This window comes from Gorilla gorilla, chromosome 23 (genome assembly GCF_029281585.2).
Source record: "Gorilla gorilla gorilla isolate KB3781 chromosome 23, NHGRI_mGorGor1-v2.1_pri, whole genome shotgun sequence".
NCBI classification, from domain to species: Eukaryota; Metazoa; Chordata; class Mammalia; order Primates; family Hominidae; genus Gorilla; species Gorilla gorilla.
In genome coordinates this window covers 31869844-31885435 of record NC_086018.1, presented here as the reverse complement: position 1 = coordinate 31885435, position 15592 = coordinate 31869844, and the positions used below count along the sequence as shown (strand labels likewise).

The following is a 15592-nucleotide window of genomic DNA, read 5'->3' as shown; positions in this document are numbered from 1 at the left end:
TTTCCTTGCCGCACAGATGGGAATAAGGGGGGTGGAAGAAAAGGAGGAAGAAGAGAGGTATTCGAGGCAGAGGCTGCCTGGGCGATGCCGCTTCATTACCCACTCTCAGCCTAAGGAAGCATTGCCCACCCTGAGATTCAGGGTTGAAATCTCTCTAGCGACAGTGCCCAGGAGTGCAGGCTTCACACTCCAGGGACCTTGCTGAGGATGCATGGATGTACGGGCGAGGGTCGTGGCTGTGGTGGCAGTGCAGTAGGTCATCAGAAAGGCCTCAGGCTGGCTGCGCCCACGGTGTTCCCCGTGCTGACTCCAGCTTGCAGGCAGATGCACCATTCTAGTTGTTGTGGGCAGCTGGAATGGGGGACTGGCCCAGGAGGGTCAGGGTAGTGGCCTGGTAGTTTGCACGTGTTGGTCTTGCCCCCGCTTTGCCCTGGTGAGTGCTGAAGTCATGTTTGTGTGGGCCAGGCATTCTCCTGATCACGGTTGCACGCCCATCCTCAGAAGAGCCCCCTCTGAGGTGCTGATCCCACCACCACCTTCACAGCTCAGGACGCTGAGTGTCAGAGAGGCTGGGTCACTTTCCTCAGGCCATGCTTGCTGCTGAGTAGAGAATCCAGTGTGGAGCCAGGACACTGTGACCCTGGAGTTCCCAACCACTAGGATTGCCCCTCCAGGCCCTTAACTTCTCTGGCCACAACTTTATTTCTTATTCTGAAAACAAAGACAGTGGGAGAAACAAATATTTATTTGAACATCTATGGTATGCCAGGTGCTATGGGTTAGACTGTGTACATTATTTTATTTAAGTCTTATTTCGAGCTCTGGGGTTAAGTATCAGCTTCTCGATTTAAAAAAATTCAAAAATGGCCAGGCATCGTGGCTCACGCCTGTAATCCTAACACTTTGGGAAGCCGAAGCGGTAGGATCACTTGAGTCCAGGAGTTCAAGAGCAGTCTGGGCAACATAGTGAGACCCTGTCTGTACAAAAAAATTTTTTTTTAATTTAACAAAAAATTTAAAATTTTTAATTGTAAAATACACATAAGATTGACCATCTTAACTATTTTTGGGTGGACAGTTCAGTAGTGTTAAGTATCTTCACATTGTCATGCAGCCAATCTCCAGAACTGTTTGGATCTTGCAGAACTGAAATTGTGCATCCTTTGAACAAGAACTCCCTATTTTCCCCTCCTCCCAGCCCCTGGCAAGCAGCATTCTCTATGGGTTTGAGTCCTCCAGGTACTTTATATGAGTGGAATGATATAGTATTTGTTGTTTTGTGACTGGCGTATTTCACTTAGCATGAGGTCCTCAAAGTTTACATCACATGGTGTAGCATGTCGATGATATTTCCTTCTACTTTATGTGTATGCCACATAGCACCTTGGTTTGCCCATTTATCTATTGCTGAACATGTCCTTGATGAACCATTCATGTCATAATGGGTTGCTTCCAGCTCTTGACCACATTTTGTTGATTTCGTTAATCACTCAAGACCAAGAAAACATACCTGGATTTAAGCCCCGGTCTCTGTTTGATACCTGACTTCTGACTGCTTTTTACTTCCAAGGATCCTCCAGCTTTAGGAGTTGAGAAGAATTTTATACAATGTGGCCTTTGTTAAGCCTGAAACTGCTTTGGGCCTGTTGAAAACTCCCTTTTATTTTCTGAGTCCCTACTCAGACAACACTTCTTCCAGAAGCCTGGTGGGGACCCAGTTTATACCGCCAGAGGCCACAATGTAAGGTGAAGACTTTTTGTTTGTATCTGTTGGGTGCCGGTTGTTTTCCTAGTGTCATTTCTACCTTTTCCCAAAGCTCGTGCGTTTGTTTCCATATTTTAAAAATGACTATGATGAGATGTCATTCTGAAATTAGGAAGTACAGTAATACAACATTATTATCATAATACAGGTTTGCATTTATAAGGTGAGCTCCCTTGGGGCTAGTCATTTTTTTTTTTTTTAATTATACTTTAAGTTCTGGGATACATGTGCAGAACGTGCAGTTATGTTACATAGGTATACATGTGCCTTGGTGGTTTGCTGCACCCATCAACCCGTCATCTACATTAGGTATTTGTCCTAATGTTATCCCTCCCCTAGCCGCTGACCCCCTACAGGCCCCAGTGTGTGATGTTCCCCTCCCTGTGTCCATGTGTTCTCATTGTTCAACTCCCACCTATGAGTGAGAAGATGCGGTGTTTGGTTTTCTGATCTTGTGTTAGTTTGCTGAGAATGATGGTTTCCAGCTTAACCCATGTCCCTGCAAAAGACATGAACTCATCCTTTTTTATGGCTGCATAGTATTCCGTGGTGTATATGTGCCACATTTTCTTTATCTAGTTTATCATTGGCATTTGGATTGGTACCAAGTCTTTGCTATTGTGAATAGTGTTGCAATAAACATACGTGTGCATGTGTCTTTATAGTAGAGTAATTTATAATCCTTTGGGTATGTACCCAGTAATGGTGAGACACAGGACTAGCTGGATTTCCTAGGCCAACTAAGAATCCCTAAGCCTAGCTGGGAAGGTGACCGCATCCACCTTTAAACAGGGTGCTTGCATCTTAGCTCACACCCGACCAATCAGGTAGTAAAGAGAGCTCACTAAAATGCTAATTAGGCAAAAACAGGAGGTAAAGAAATAGCCAATCAACTATCACCTGAGAGCACAGCGGGAGGGACAATGATCAGGATATAAACCCAGGCATTCGAACCAGCAACGGCTGCCCTCTTTGGGTCCCCTCCCTTTGTATGGGAGCTCTGTTTTCACTCTGTTAAATCTTGCAACCGCACTCTCTTCTGGTCCGGGTTTGTTATGGCTGGAGCTGAGCTTTCGCTCGCTGTCAACCATTGCTGTTTGCCACAGTCACAGACCCGCCGCTGACTTCCATCCCTCTGGATCCAGCAGGATGTCCACTGGGCTCCTGATCCAGCAAGGTGCCCATTGCCGCTCCTGATCGGGCTAAAGGCTTGCCGTTGTTCCTGCACAGCTACGTGCCTGGGTTCGTCCTAATCGAGTTGAACACTAGTCACTCGGTTCCACGGTTCTCTTCTGTGACTCATGGCTTCTAATAGAACTATAACACTCACCACATGGCCCAAGATTCCATTCCTTGGAATCCGTGAGGCCAAGAACCCCAGGTCAGAGAACACGAGGCTTGCCACCATCTTGGAAGCGACCGGCCGCCATCTTGGAAGCGGCCCGCCACCATCTTGGGAGTTGGAACTCCCGGTTCCAGCTTGGGAGCAAGGAACCCCGGTAATAATGGGATTGCTGGGTCAAATGGTATTTCTGGTTCTAGATCCTTGAGGAATCGCCACACTGTCTTCCACAATGGTTGAACTAATTTACACTCCTACCAACAGTGTAAAAGTGTTCCTATTTCTCCACTTCCTCTCCAGCATCTGTTGTTTCCTGGAGGCTAGTCATTTTTTCTCAAGCCCAGGTCTTAAGCAGATAACTGCCCTGCGTGTGCAGTAATATGGTTTATGGTGTCAAAGGCGAGATCTCTTGTGTGATAGGCCAGAGATTCTCTCTGATGCACTCGATTATCATTTTCTATTTAAAATAGGCATTTTGTTTATCTAGGAGAGCATTAATTACTAACTACTATCATTTACCGATAAACAACTATAAGAAATATTTCAGTAAGTGTTTTGTTAGTATGTTTCCTTGAAAACTTACTGCAAGTAAACATGTAATTTAACTTGGCCTTTTTCTGATTGCATCGTTTCTTGCCGTTGCATGTCCAGTGGGAGTATTTATTGAATTCTTGCCCTCTGGGGCTTCCCAGCTGTCTGGGTATCAAAAGCTCCCAATGGATTTTTTTCTCCTGCCCTTGAGGGGAGTCTGTTCCTTTTGGCTTCCAGCTTAGAATAAAAGAGCCACTAATCTGTCTGCCCTGTGAACCTTCACTTAAAGATGTTCTTTTAGGCTGGGTGCGGTGGTTCACCGCTGTAATCCCAACACTTTTGGGAGGCTGAGAAGGGCGGATCCCTCAAGGCCAGGAGTTCGAGACCAGTCTGGCCAACATGGCAAAACCTCATCTCTACTAAAAATACAAAAATTAGCTGAGCCTGTAATCCCAGCTACTGGGGAGACTGAGGCACAAGAATCACTTGAATCCAGAAGGCAAGGGTTGCAGTGAACTGAGATCACGCCACTGCATTCCAGCCTGGGCAACAGAGCGAGACTCTGTCTCAAAAAAAGAAAAAAAAAGTTATTTTAGCTTTTTCTGCTTGCTCTTGGAAAAACAAAAATTAGGGAGCAGCAGGGAGACAGAAAAGGATAATGACAGACAGGTTCATCTGACAGCTAACCTTAAAGGGGCCTTGTCTATTTTTCAGAACCTACATTAAGAAACTCATTCAGATGCATCAGCCGTTTGTAAAGCACCTGTCGTGAGCCGGGTAAGATGTGTAGCATTTTTCAAAGCTGTTTTATTAAATCCTCACAGAAACCTTTGCAAGTTGCCATTTTTCAGCAGGGCGATCTGTGCTGAAGTAAGCTACCTCGCTTGGCTCACACGGCTAAAAGTAGAAGCACCAGCCTAGGGCTTGGTGTTGTCCGCCTCTAAGTTTAGGGCTGTAATCTGGTTCTTTCACCAAAGAAGACACAGTGGCTGCCTCACAGGGACCTGGAAACGGTGTCTAATTCCCAGTTCTGGTGGGATTTCCCCTGTGTCTTACTCTCTTGGCTGATGATCAGTAGATCTATTTATCACTTCTAGGAGCTGCGCCTTGAGTCTTCATTTCAGCCTCTTCATATGGACCTCACTGAGGCTCTGAGGGGGAAGTGACTGCTTAGACCCACCACCCAGCCACCCAGCTTGTTCTGTCGGGAATGGTTCCGACCCTCTTCCATGGAGAGGCATGTGGTTGTTTGGGTGGAGAACATTTCCAGAGGAGCATGGCCCCCTGAGAACTGGTCCGGGTATGGCCACAGTTCAGCACTCTGGTTGGATTCTGCACATGAAACATTTTGAAATCTTTTCAGTGGAAGTTTGGCTCTTGGACAGCTCTCTTCTGCTGTCCCCTAAACCCTCTATTCCTACTGAGATCAGAGGCCATTTGTTGTGCATAGTCATCGCCCAGGTGCCAGCGTAGGGCTGGGTGCCCGGGAAGCCTCCAGTAAGCAGCACAGAGGTGCGGGGTGCGTCTCAGGATGCCAAGACTTGATCCCGACTCCATAATTTATTATTCCTGTTCTCTTAACCTTTTAAGCTTCGGTTTCTTTGTCTTAATAAAAAGGGGGCATGTGAAGAGATGACAGTAGTCCTTCATGGTTTTGCTGTAAGGACTCACTGAGCAAAAAACGTGTAATGAGGGCAGGTATGGGCTTTATTAATTTTTGTATCCTGAGGTTGGTGTTCACTACATATTCATCAGAATGATGATGAAAAAGTAAGGAACCCCCCGACTCTGAGTTTCATTTGCTCCACTTTGAAAACTAAGATACTGGTGTTAATCTGTGGTTCCTGGGGGCAGAGGGCTGCTCATCAGAAATTCCTTGAGGGCCTTTCCCAGAAGCACAGGACCAAGCCCCACCCCTGAAATTCTGATTCCTGCCATCTTGGCTGGAGTGTGGCACGTGGGTTCTGAAACATGGGTCCTGGGGATTGTACCACACAGCCCTGGTGAGGCGTGATGGGCCCTCCAGACCCTGAGGTCTCTCGCCTGATCCTTTCTGGGTTGGGCAGATTGGGGGCACATGGAGTGGCTAGCAAATGGTTAGGGTTCTGACAGTTTCCCACTCCACCCCTCTACCTCCCACCCGTTCTTCAAGGCCCACTTTATTTTTATTTATTTATTTTTTTTGAGATGGAGTCCCGCTCTCTTGCCCAGGCTGGAGTGTGGTGGCGCGATCTCCGCTCACTGCAAGCTCCGCCTCCTGGGTTCATGCCATTCTCCTGCCTCAGCCTCCCGAGTAGCTGGGACTACAGGTACCCGCCACCACACCCGGCTAATTTTTTTGTATTTTTAGTAGAGACAGGGTTTCACCGTGTTTGCCAGGATGGTCTCGATCTCCTGACCTCATAATCCGCCCGTCTCGGCCTCCCAAAGTGCTGGGATTACAGGCGTGAGCCACCGCGCCCGGCCTAAGGCCCACTTTATATGCCACCTTCTCCAGAATGACTGCCCGGGCCTCCTGAGCTGGAAAGTGCTCTGTCTCTCTGCTGAATGCCTTGTGGTCCTGCCTCTGGGGTTTTGTAATGCTGCAATCAGCCATAAGCTTGTGAAGGGCGCAGCCTCGCTTGATGCAACATGGCACCCCACAGCACCTTCGCCGGACTCTTGCATCCAGTTGGCATATCATATATATTTACATATGTCACCGATACATTTATGAATAACTGTTTCAACAGCTAACTCTTTGGTTTTATAAATCACAACTGCATCTCCCAAGATTCCTTCTGTTTCTCTTCAGACCGGTAACACAGAATGTCTTTGTTAAATTGGACCTCTTTTTTTTTTTTTTAAATAAACTGGAGACACTTGGGGAGAATAAAGTGATGTACTCTGCTTTTGTAATTAGCTGTGATGATTAGACTATCTTCTTCATAATGTTTTATTTTTACTTGCTTTGGAATTTATCAAGTGGCCTCTTTTCTATGAAGGTTACCCTTCAAGTGAGTAAGGGAGCTTGATTAGAACACTGGGGGATTTACCTTGTACTTTTTAAAAATAAGACTCATGATGGAGAAGGCTGATGTGAGCCGATGGTGAAAGGTCAGCCTGGAGCTATAAAAAGGGGTCTCTGAGCTGAGAAACTGAAACCGATGCTCCCAGACCAAGGTTTTTTTTTTCTGCCATCAACTGCTGAAGTAATTAATAGTCACTTTTATTTTAGAATTTGTTTTATATTTAACAAAGCAGCCCATCATGGCTTCTCTTCATGCCCAGGGCAAGGTCCTTTCTTTTTTTTTTTTTTTCCCTTAAGTGCATTTATAATTACATTGATCAGCTCTGAGTTTGTGATATGCCAAGTCCTTGAATGTGATACTCATTTGATTTCACGTTTTTGATGCAAATGGATCTTGGAATCCATTCTAGAGTGCTTTGGTAGATTTCTTAATCCACAATAGGCAATTTATCTTGTTCAGCCTCTGCAAGGACTGTCTGGTATGGCCGGTCTGGGCATCTGGCTGGCCACGAGCCTGCCCAGTAGGGACTCAGTTGGGACCTGCTGAGAGCAGTTTCACTTTCGCATTTGCTTCCTCTTGTCCACAGCTGAACTGAGAGGTGTTCTCGGGGATCCCTAGAGTATTGAGAACAAAGAGCAGAAGGAAGAGCTTGCATACTTCTATTTTCCATCATTCAGTGAATATTTAGCGCCTGCCCCAAGGCAGGTTCTGAGGATACAGCAGACGGCACAACAGGCAGACATATCCTTGTGGACATGCTCTGGCACCAAGCTGTTTCCAACTTGTTCCAACTCAGCACATGTGGGAAAGGAACTGGCACTTTTTCGTATCCTTGCTATCTTCGGCATATGTGGGCATACTTATTTAAGCCTCACAACTGTCTGTGAAGTACGTATTATTAAGGGTTATGTAGGCCACATGTATCTGTGAACATCATACTGGTGTGTGGTGCTTTGCATAATAGAGCTATGAAATTATGCAGCTGGGGTTTGAAAATAAACCCTGCCTTTTGCCATCTAGATGTTGAACAAGGGACTTAAATGCTCACAGCCTCCTCCTCTTCCCCTGTTTTGAATGAGGCTAAAGGTTGGACCTCTCAGGATCATTTGGTAGTTAACACTTTGCAGGTTGGCATGGATACACACAGGTATTGTAAACCTGTGTGTGCTTGAAAAGCAGCGGCTGTTTCTGCGTGTGATTCTGGAGTTACTTCTGGATTTGATGCTATACAGAATGCTCTTATATCCTGTTCATTATAGGGAAGGAAGCTTGTGGCAGGGAATCTGGAGACCCACGTTCCACCTGGTTCTATCATCAAATTGTGTGGTCTCGGACAAGTTCCTAGACCTCTCTAGTTCTAAGTTGTTGCGTATCTGAAATGAGACGATGGTGCTGATTTCCCTTTGGATTAATTTCTCCTTGGATTAATTTCTCTTTGGTGGCTTTGTTTAGGCCCCCCCTTCCTTTCCATCAAGACTTTCTCATGTTTCAATTTCATGTGGTGGAGGGCTTGCCTGGCTGCCTCATTGATCACTGTGACCCTTGCCTGGCATTCCCATCCCTCTTTACCCTGTTCTGTTTTTTTCTTTATTTTCATAGCACTTATCACTTTTCTTTCTTTCTTTCTTTCTTTTTTTTTTTTTGGAGACGGAGTCTCGCTCTCTTGCCCACGCTGGAGTGCAGTGGCCCAATCTCCACTCACTGTAACCTCCGCCTCCCAGGTTCAAGCAATTCTCCTGCTTCAGCCTCCCAAGTAGCTGGGACTACAGGTGTACGCCGCCACGCCCGGCTTATTTTTTGTATATATATTTTTTTAGTAGAGACGGGATTTCACTGTGTTGCCCAGGCTGGTCTCAAACTCCTGAGTTCAGGCAATCTGTCCGCCTTGGCCTCCAAAAGTGCTAGGATTACAAGTGTGAGCCACCATGCCCAGCCTTTATCGTACTTACCACTTTCTAACAGACTGTATGTTTTTTTAAATTTGTTGTGTTTATTTTTATAGACAAAAAACACATGTTACCTTTACTGGAATGTAACCTAATTAAGGGGCGAAATCTTTATCGATCTTGTGCCCAGACCACCTTGAAGCCACGAAGGGCTGCTCAGGAGGCTTTGTTAAATATAAAACAAATTCTGAAATAAAAGTGACTATTAATTACTTCCACAGTTGATGGCAGGAAAAAAAAATCTTCATCTGGGAGCATCGGTTTCAGTTTCTCAGCTCAGAGGCCTCTTTTTGTAGCTCCAGGGCTGACCTTTCAATGTCGGCTCACATCAGCCTTCTCCATCATGAGTCTTATTTTTAAAAAGTACAAAGTAAATACCACAAACAGGTATTGTGACTTGTGGAACAAGTTGTCGAGAAAATTACAAAGAATAGTTCCTTCTGCTGCTATCTGCTTAGAGCCAGCCTGGCTCTAATAGCTGGGGCCTTTGTGTGTTCTCTTCTTGGGCATAAAGAGTTTCACAGAATACAATATAGAGTGATGGAGTCACTCTATATTGGTGATAGAACAAGACAAAAACAAGACCACTCAATCATCAACACTGAGCACAGATAAAAGCAAGATCACTGCAAGGCACAAAAACGACCACACATTCCCCAGTCTCAGCTCACACGAATGTTTCTTTACCGATTATGACTTTAGCCTCATTCTATTCCTCCTGCCTCTTAGATAAAAATTAGGAAGCTACGTCATCATAAAATTTCTGCTCTGTTGACAGCAACCAATTCAGAGCAAAACTACATTTCCCTGAGCCTACCCCTAAATCACTGAACACAGTCCAAATTGTATAATGAGCTCCTCCTGACATCCTCTTGCTGAGATCTCTGAAATTCTGCCTGGTGTAGTGTCCACCTTGCTGCAGTGAACCAATGAACCCAACTTTGTTTGACCACGAGTATGTTCCTGGTAGTCTTTCACTGGAGCCGGTGGCACAGTCGCTTGGTGAATAAAACCTTGTCCTAGGCATCACTGTAGAAATGTGTAGGTTATTTTACAGCTGAATGGTATTGAATAGACACGTACACAGTTTAATTGGAGAGCTGAGTCACTTGATAATTGTGGAAACAGAGCAGGATGTGACAGAAGGCAGAAATGCAAAGGTTGGGTAAGTGTGCCTCGAAGTAAGTGACTTGAGAGAAGGAGAAAGCCTAGAAGGCTGTGGCGGTAGAGAGAAGGTAGGTAGGGCTGGAAGACACAGTGGGGTCTTGAGTAAATCGCTTGTTTAGGAGTCAAGAGACCCAAGGTCTTATCCTGGATTTACTGCATATGAGCTGTTAACAAGTCCAATTGTTAGGTTTTTCATTTGTAAAAAACAGGGTCAGTAATCTCTCCTCCTTATGTCACATGGTAGTTAACTTGTGTGAAACACCTTGTAAAGTGTCTTGTGCTGGAAAAGTGTAAGGCCTGGCTCTAATTGTGGAGAGAATTAAAAAACATGCAGTTTCAAGGTGTTTCACCCATAAGCCAGGTGCCAAATGATCCCTCTCTGTCTTCCACCACCCAAACTTTAGAAATGGGGGTTGCCATAGGAACCTTGTCATTATCATTCAGCAGCTATAGACTTGCTCAGGTGGTGTCTTTTTTTTTTTAAGACCGGTTAGGTTACTTATAGGATCTTGGGAGCAGGAGTGTGGTGGGAGGGGCATAAGAGAGAGGCAGGGATAGAATTAGAATAAGGGGGGAGCCAGCAAAACTCTTCCTCCATCAGATGAGGGGCCTGGGATCCAGCTGCTACCTTTACGCCCTCTGCCCTATCCCCCTCCACTCTGAGTCAGACTTGGTTATTCAAGGATTTAAATGGGAAAATGTGTTAGCCAGATTATCCTTCCAAATAAGGTTATAAAGTCTACCGTATTAAAGCGGGGAAGATTTCCTTCTGTGGAATTTCAGATCTTGATAATAATAATGGTAGTAATAATAATACGACTGTCTGTCATTTATTAGGTGTTTGTTATATGCTGGACACTGGATGCAGCATTTGTGGGTGTTGCTTCCTTTAGTACTTGCAATAAATTCATTGTTATCCTTCTTTGCAAATGAGGAGGCGGAAACCTAGAGGTTAAATTACCCACCCACAGTCACCAGCCAGCTGGCCTCACAGCCCAGAGTTGAACTAGGTCCCTCTGACCTCAAGTGCGGAAGACTTAAGACTCTGCTCCCTGGTTTCCTTGCAGATAATCCTAGGATATGAGAGCTATTATCTGGAACACTCGTCTTTTAGATGGGAAAATAGGGGTTAGAAGAGGTGAAATCCCTGTTTGAAGGCCATGTTATTGCTGCTGCTGGTGGTAGGGCCTGGGTGTGGCCCGAGATCTTCTGATCCTCAGTCCAGAGAGTGAATAGGACTTTTCTCCTGATGGGTTTAAATATGAGTGGTTGTGGTTGCTGGCAGTTTCTGCAACAGAAGTATGGTCCTCCTTTTACTTTTCTGTGGAAAAGGCCCTCAAGCTACACAGAACCAGATCATTGCACCCCCACCCCCTACCAGCCATCTGACCCTGGGCTCCTTCTTTAATCTCTCCGTCCCTTTGTATTTCCTCGTATGGAAAATTGGGATAACAACTGTACCTATACATTAGTATTGTAATAAGAACTAAAGGAGTCCGGGCGCAGTGGCTTACGCCTGTAATCCCAGTACTTTGGGAGGCAGAGGCGGGAGGATCGCCTGAGGTCAGGAGTTTGAGACCAGCCTGGCCAACATGGTGAAACCCCGTCTGTATTTAAAATACACAAAAATTAGCTGGGCATGGTGGTGCTCATCTGTAATCCCAGCTTCTTGGAAGGCTGAGGCAGGAGAATTGCTTGAACCTGGGAGGTAGAGGTTGCAGTGAGCCAAGATCGCACCACTGCACTCCAGCCTGGACAACAGAGTGAGACTCTGTCTCAAAAAAAAAAAAAAAAGAGAAGAAAAGAAAAAAGAACTAAAGGGATTAATATGTTGAAAACTCGTAGCCTGGTGTCTAGTACCCAGTAGGTTATGAGTGAGTACTGCCTGTTAATAATGTATCGCATCCCTCGTTTGAAGGATGTAGTCCTAATTTGAGTTTTTTTCAGTAGACTGGAGCTCCTGCCCTCACCCTGTAGCATTCATATCCTCTGAGATACATGGATACTGTTGAAGTTATGGTGAAGATGATGGGGTGCTGGGAGGTGGAGTGGAATGGGACTAATTGATGAAAAAACGACATTAGCTTGCTAAGGACACCCAGGTGGTTGAGATGTTCTGCGAAGTGGGCCTGTGTGTCTGCTGGACCTGGAGTTGAGGGGACAGGTTTCTTCTGAGGCAGCGTCTTATCCTGGGGTGACTCCAGGAGGCAAAAGCATTAACTATTGATGAGACTGATGACACACTATCATTCCTAGACCAGAAATGGTGCAAGAACAGAGAGGATTTATCCTGCTCTTCTTTCTCTACACAGTCCCTGTGTCAGAGAAGGTGTCTGCTGAGTGGACAGGCCTAGAACTGTTCTCTGGGATGGAGTGCAGATGAAGTAGGGGGTGTAAACCCATGAAGAACAATGAAGCAGAGCGAGTGAAGCAGGACAGGCTGGGGTGGAGGAGAAAGAATTTGCCTTTATTGTGCAATTAGCCTTTTCGATTCTTTAAAAGCTTTAGGAGATAATGAATATGGCCCTCCAATCTACAGACCCGAAGAGGCATCTCAGGAAAGTGATTTGCCCAGGGGGACAGATCAAGGACCTGACCCCAGGTCCCTCTCTCTGCCTCAGAGGCCCTCTGGGATCCATTGAAGGGACTTGTCTTGAGTAATTAACTGAATACTGGTTTATTCAGAATGAGGGGTCTTTAATTGGGGGATAGGCATACCTTTGGTAAAACCACTGGAGTTTTTGGGCCCAGTGTCTGGCAGTGTGCAAGGAGCGTGGGGCATCTTTGGCATAACGCGGCTTCAGGAAGAGCCCTCCTTCCCTTCCTGAGTAAGGCAGAATTTGAGTCAGGCTGGGGTGGGCTCCTGGTGTGGGGACAGGTTATTGTGGGTGCTGGAGGGAATGACTTTTACTCTGAGTCATTCAGTGGCCTGCAGGGGTGCAGGGCTGGGGGTGGAGAGAGAAATAGAGGTGCTGGCCAAAGACTCTCAGTGCCTGCCCTTTCTTACCCCTAGGGCCCATGAGCCTGGTTTAAAAACCGCTTATCCACCACCTCGTTTTCATTCTCACACACTGAGTCCTTTAGATGTAAGCCTGTTGGTGAGGAAGACTGTTGCAGTGGCTGAGATGTGCTGGGCGAAAGATTTTCAACTAGTCTTTTCCTAATAAGCACCTACTTGTTTATATTCTGAGCTTTCACAGCAGCATTCTAGAAAAAAAAAATACGGAGGACTCAAAAAAAATACGCTGCCTGATTTAGTTTTGATTGCTCACGTCTCTGGCTTCTTTCATGGAACTATTAATTGACTATAGGGAGTAGCTGCTTTTCGCACAATAAGCTCCTAGTCATGAAGCAAAATGGTGACATGGATCATTTTGGGGTCCCTCAGACTCTGGCAATGTTGAAACAGGCTGTCAGTTTTTTTTGTAACCACCAGTTAGCATGAGTGGGGGTGGCAGAAATTACCGGTTTGATTTTTGATCGGGGCTATGGCTTATACTTAAGCTATTTGGAGGGAGGAGAAAGCCTGAATGAGCGAGTTAAGGCAGTAAAAAGATGGAGCCATGCTGGGTTGGGTTTTTAGGCAGTTGTTTCAAAAACAACACAAAGTGAGAAATGGTGAAAACCAGGAACTGTTTGGCTTTTTCTGGTTTACAATGAGAGAAGAAAGATGTTTGGGGAATTTTAGAAGACTTGAGTCTATCATGTAGTACATCTGGTGGAGTCCTTGTACAGGTCAGTTCACAGCGTACCACTGCTTAGAAGTGGACTGGATTTAATGGGGCTGGCTATTTATTCAGCAACAACTTATTATTCACCTTCTATGTATAAAGCACTACTCTGAATAAATGTCTTCTAAATTGTTAGAATCTAAACTATACTCAGTATTGTTACCATATGAAGCATATCTTATGGAATTATGATTTTTTAAAAAACTGTTACTCCCATGTCATTAAATGAAAAGTTTCAGAACAATGGTAGTTGAATGCAGTTTGGGTAAAACTGTGAATATCTAATGTTCTATATTTGTGTATGCGTGAAACATTTTGGAAGATGGATAAGACACTGTAAAATAATCAGTCTAATAAAGTCAGTGTTTTAATCCATGGTTGCCAGCATCAAAAAAGAGAAACAATCAGATGTCATGTGCCTCTTGATGGAACTTTATCGGGCAACCTGCCCCGATAGTCACGTAGGTTCTTTTCTATTTTCCTAAGCGTCGGCTGGCTTGAGAAATAAAGGACAGAGTACAAAAGAGAGAAATTTTAAAGCTGGGTATCCGGGGGAGACATCACATGTTGGTAGGTTCCGTGATGCCCCACAAGCTGCAAAAACCAGCAAGTTTTTATTAGGGAGTTTCAAAAGGGGAGGGAGTGTACGAATAGGGTGTGGGTCACAGACATTAAGTACTTCACAAGGTAATAGAATATCACAAGGCAAGTGGAGGCAGGACGAGATCACAGGACCACAGGACCGGGGTGAAATTAAAATTGCTAATGAAGTTTCAGGCACCATTGTCATTGATAACATCTTATCAGGAGACAGGGTTTTGAGAGCAACCGGTCTGACCAAAATTTATTAGGCGGGAATTTCCTCTTCCTAATAAGCCTGGGAGCGCTATGGGAGACTGGGGTCTATTTCACCCCTACAGCCTCGACCATAGAAGATGGGCACACCTAGTGGGGACCGTTTATAGACCTATACCCCCAGGCGTGTATTCTCTTTCTGAGGGATGTTCCTTGCTGAGAAAAAGAATTCAGTGATATTTCTCCCATTTGCTTTTGAAAGAAGAGAAATATGGCTCTGTTCCACCTGGCTCACCATTGGTCAGAGTTTAAGGTTATCTCTCTTATTTCCTGAACAATTGCTGTTATCCTGTTCTTTTTTCAAGGTGCCCAGATTTCATATTGTTTAAACACACATGCTCTACAATTTGTGCAGTTAATGCAATTATCACATGGTCCTGAGGTGACATACATCCTCCTCAGCTGACAGGATTAAGAGATTAAAGTAAAGACAGGCATAAGAAATCACAAGGGTATTGATTGGGGAAGTGATAAGTGTCCAAGAAATCTTCACAATTTATGTTTAGAGATTGCAGTAAAGACAGGCATAAGAAATTATAAAAGTATTAATTTGGGGAACTAATAAATGTCCATGAAATCTTCACAATCCACATTCTTCTGCCATGGCTTCAGCCGGTCCCTCCGTTTGGGGTCCCTGACTTCCCGCAACAGAACTTGGATCTGTTCAAGACCCTAGATCTAGCTATGAAGTCACAGGAAATATACAGAGGGCAGAGACGCAGGTTAAATGACAAACAGAGACGCTGTCATGAAAATTCAGGCAGCGGAAAACTCTGTAGAAAAACAGCTCTGTTCTTCACCAAGGAAACTGTAAAGGGGAAAATTTGATGGCACTGGTGGCTTGTGGATTTTAGATGAAGTTAAGGAATTAATGTTCTTTTCTTAGTGTGGTAATGAAATTGAGATTTAAAAATAAAGATTTTGAAACCCTTAGGACCAAGATGATAGTATATTGGGGATTTGCTTCAAAGTAATCATGGGGTGGGGAGAAAGGGAGTCATGGGAATGAGTAGGTTAGAGAGGAAACAAGGCTGTAAGTATCATGACTTGATAATTACTGATATTGGGTCATAGATACATAGGGACTCTATTTTTTTAATGTTTTTAACATTTTTCATAATACAAATGTTAAGTGAAATAATGATTTAGTCTATTTCTTAGCCATTTCCTAAAGATACGCATTATAAGGTCCATTATAGGTCAGGCGCGGTGGCTCACACTTGTAATTCCAGCACTTTGGGAGG

At 44.8% G+C, this 15592-nt stretch overlaps 1 protein-coding gene across 6 annotated transcripts in view; it reads left to right on the top strand.

The window, feature by feature from the left end:
- The window catches only part of LARGE1 (LARGE xylosyl- and glucuronyltransferase 1), a 759370-nt gene that overhangs the window by 61677 nt on the left and 682101 nt on the right, over nt 1-15592 (top strand). Inside the window, exons 1-2 of one of the 6 annotated variants that reach the window (XM_055375362.2) lie at nt 1996-3264; nt 4353-4415. The exons of 2 other annotated variants lie outside the window; for them this stretch is intronic. The gene's annotated coding sequence lies outside the window, so the exon portion shown is untranslated. Of the gene's footprint in view, nt 1-1995; nt 3265-4352; nt 4416-15592 lie in introns of those variants that run through there. 3 more of the 6 variants (XM_055375363.2, XM_055375359.2, XM_063704846.1) reach the window with 3 other exon arrangements.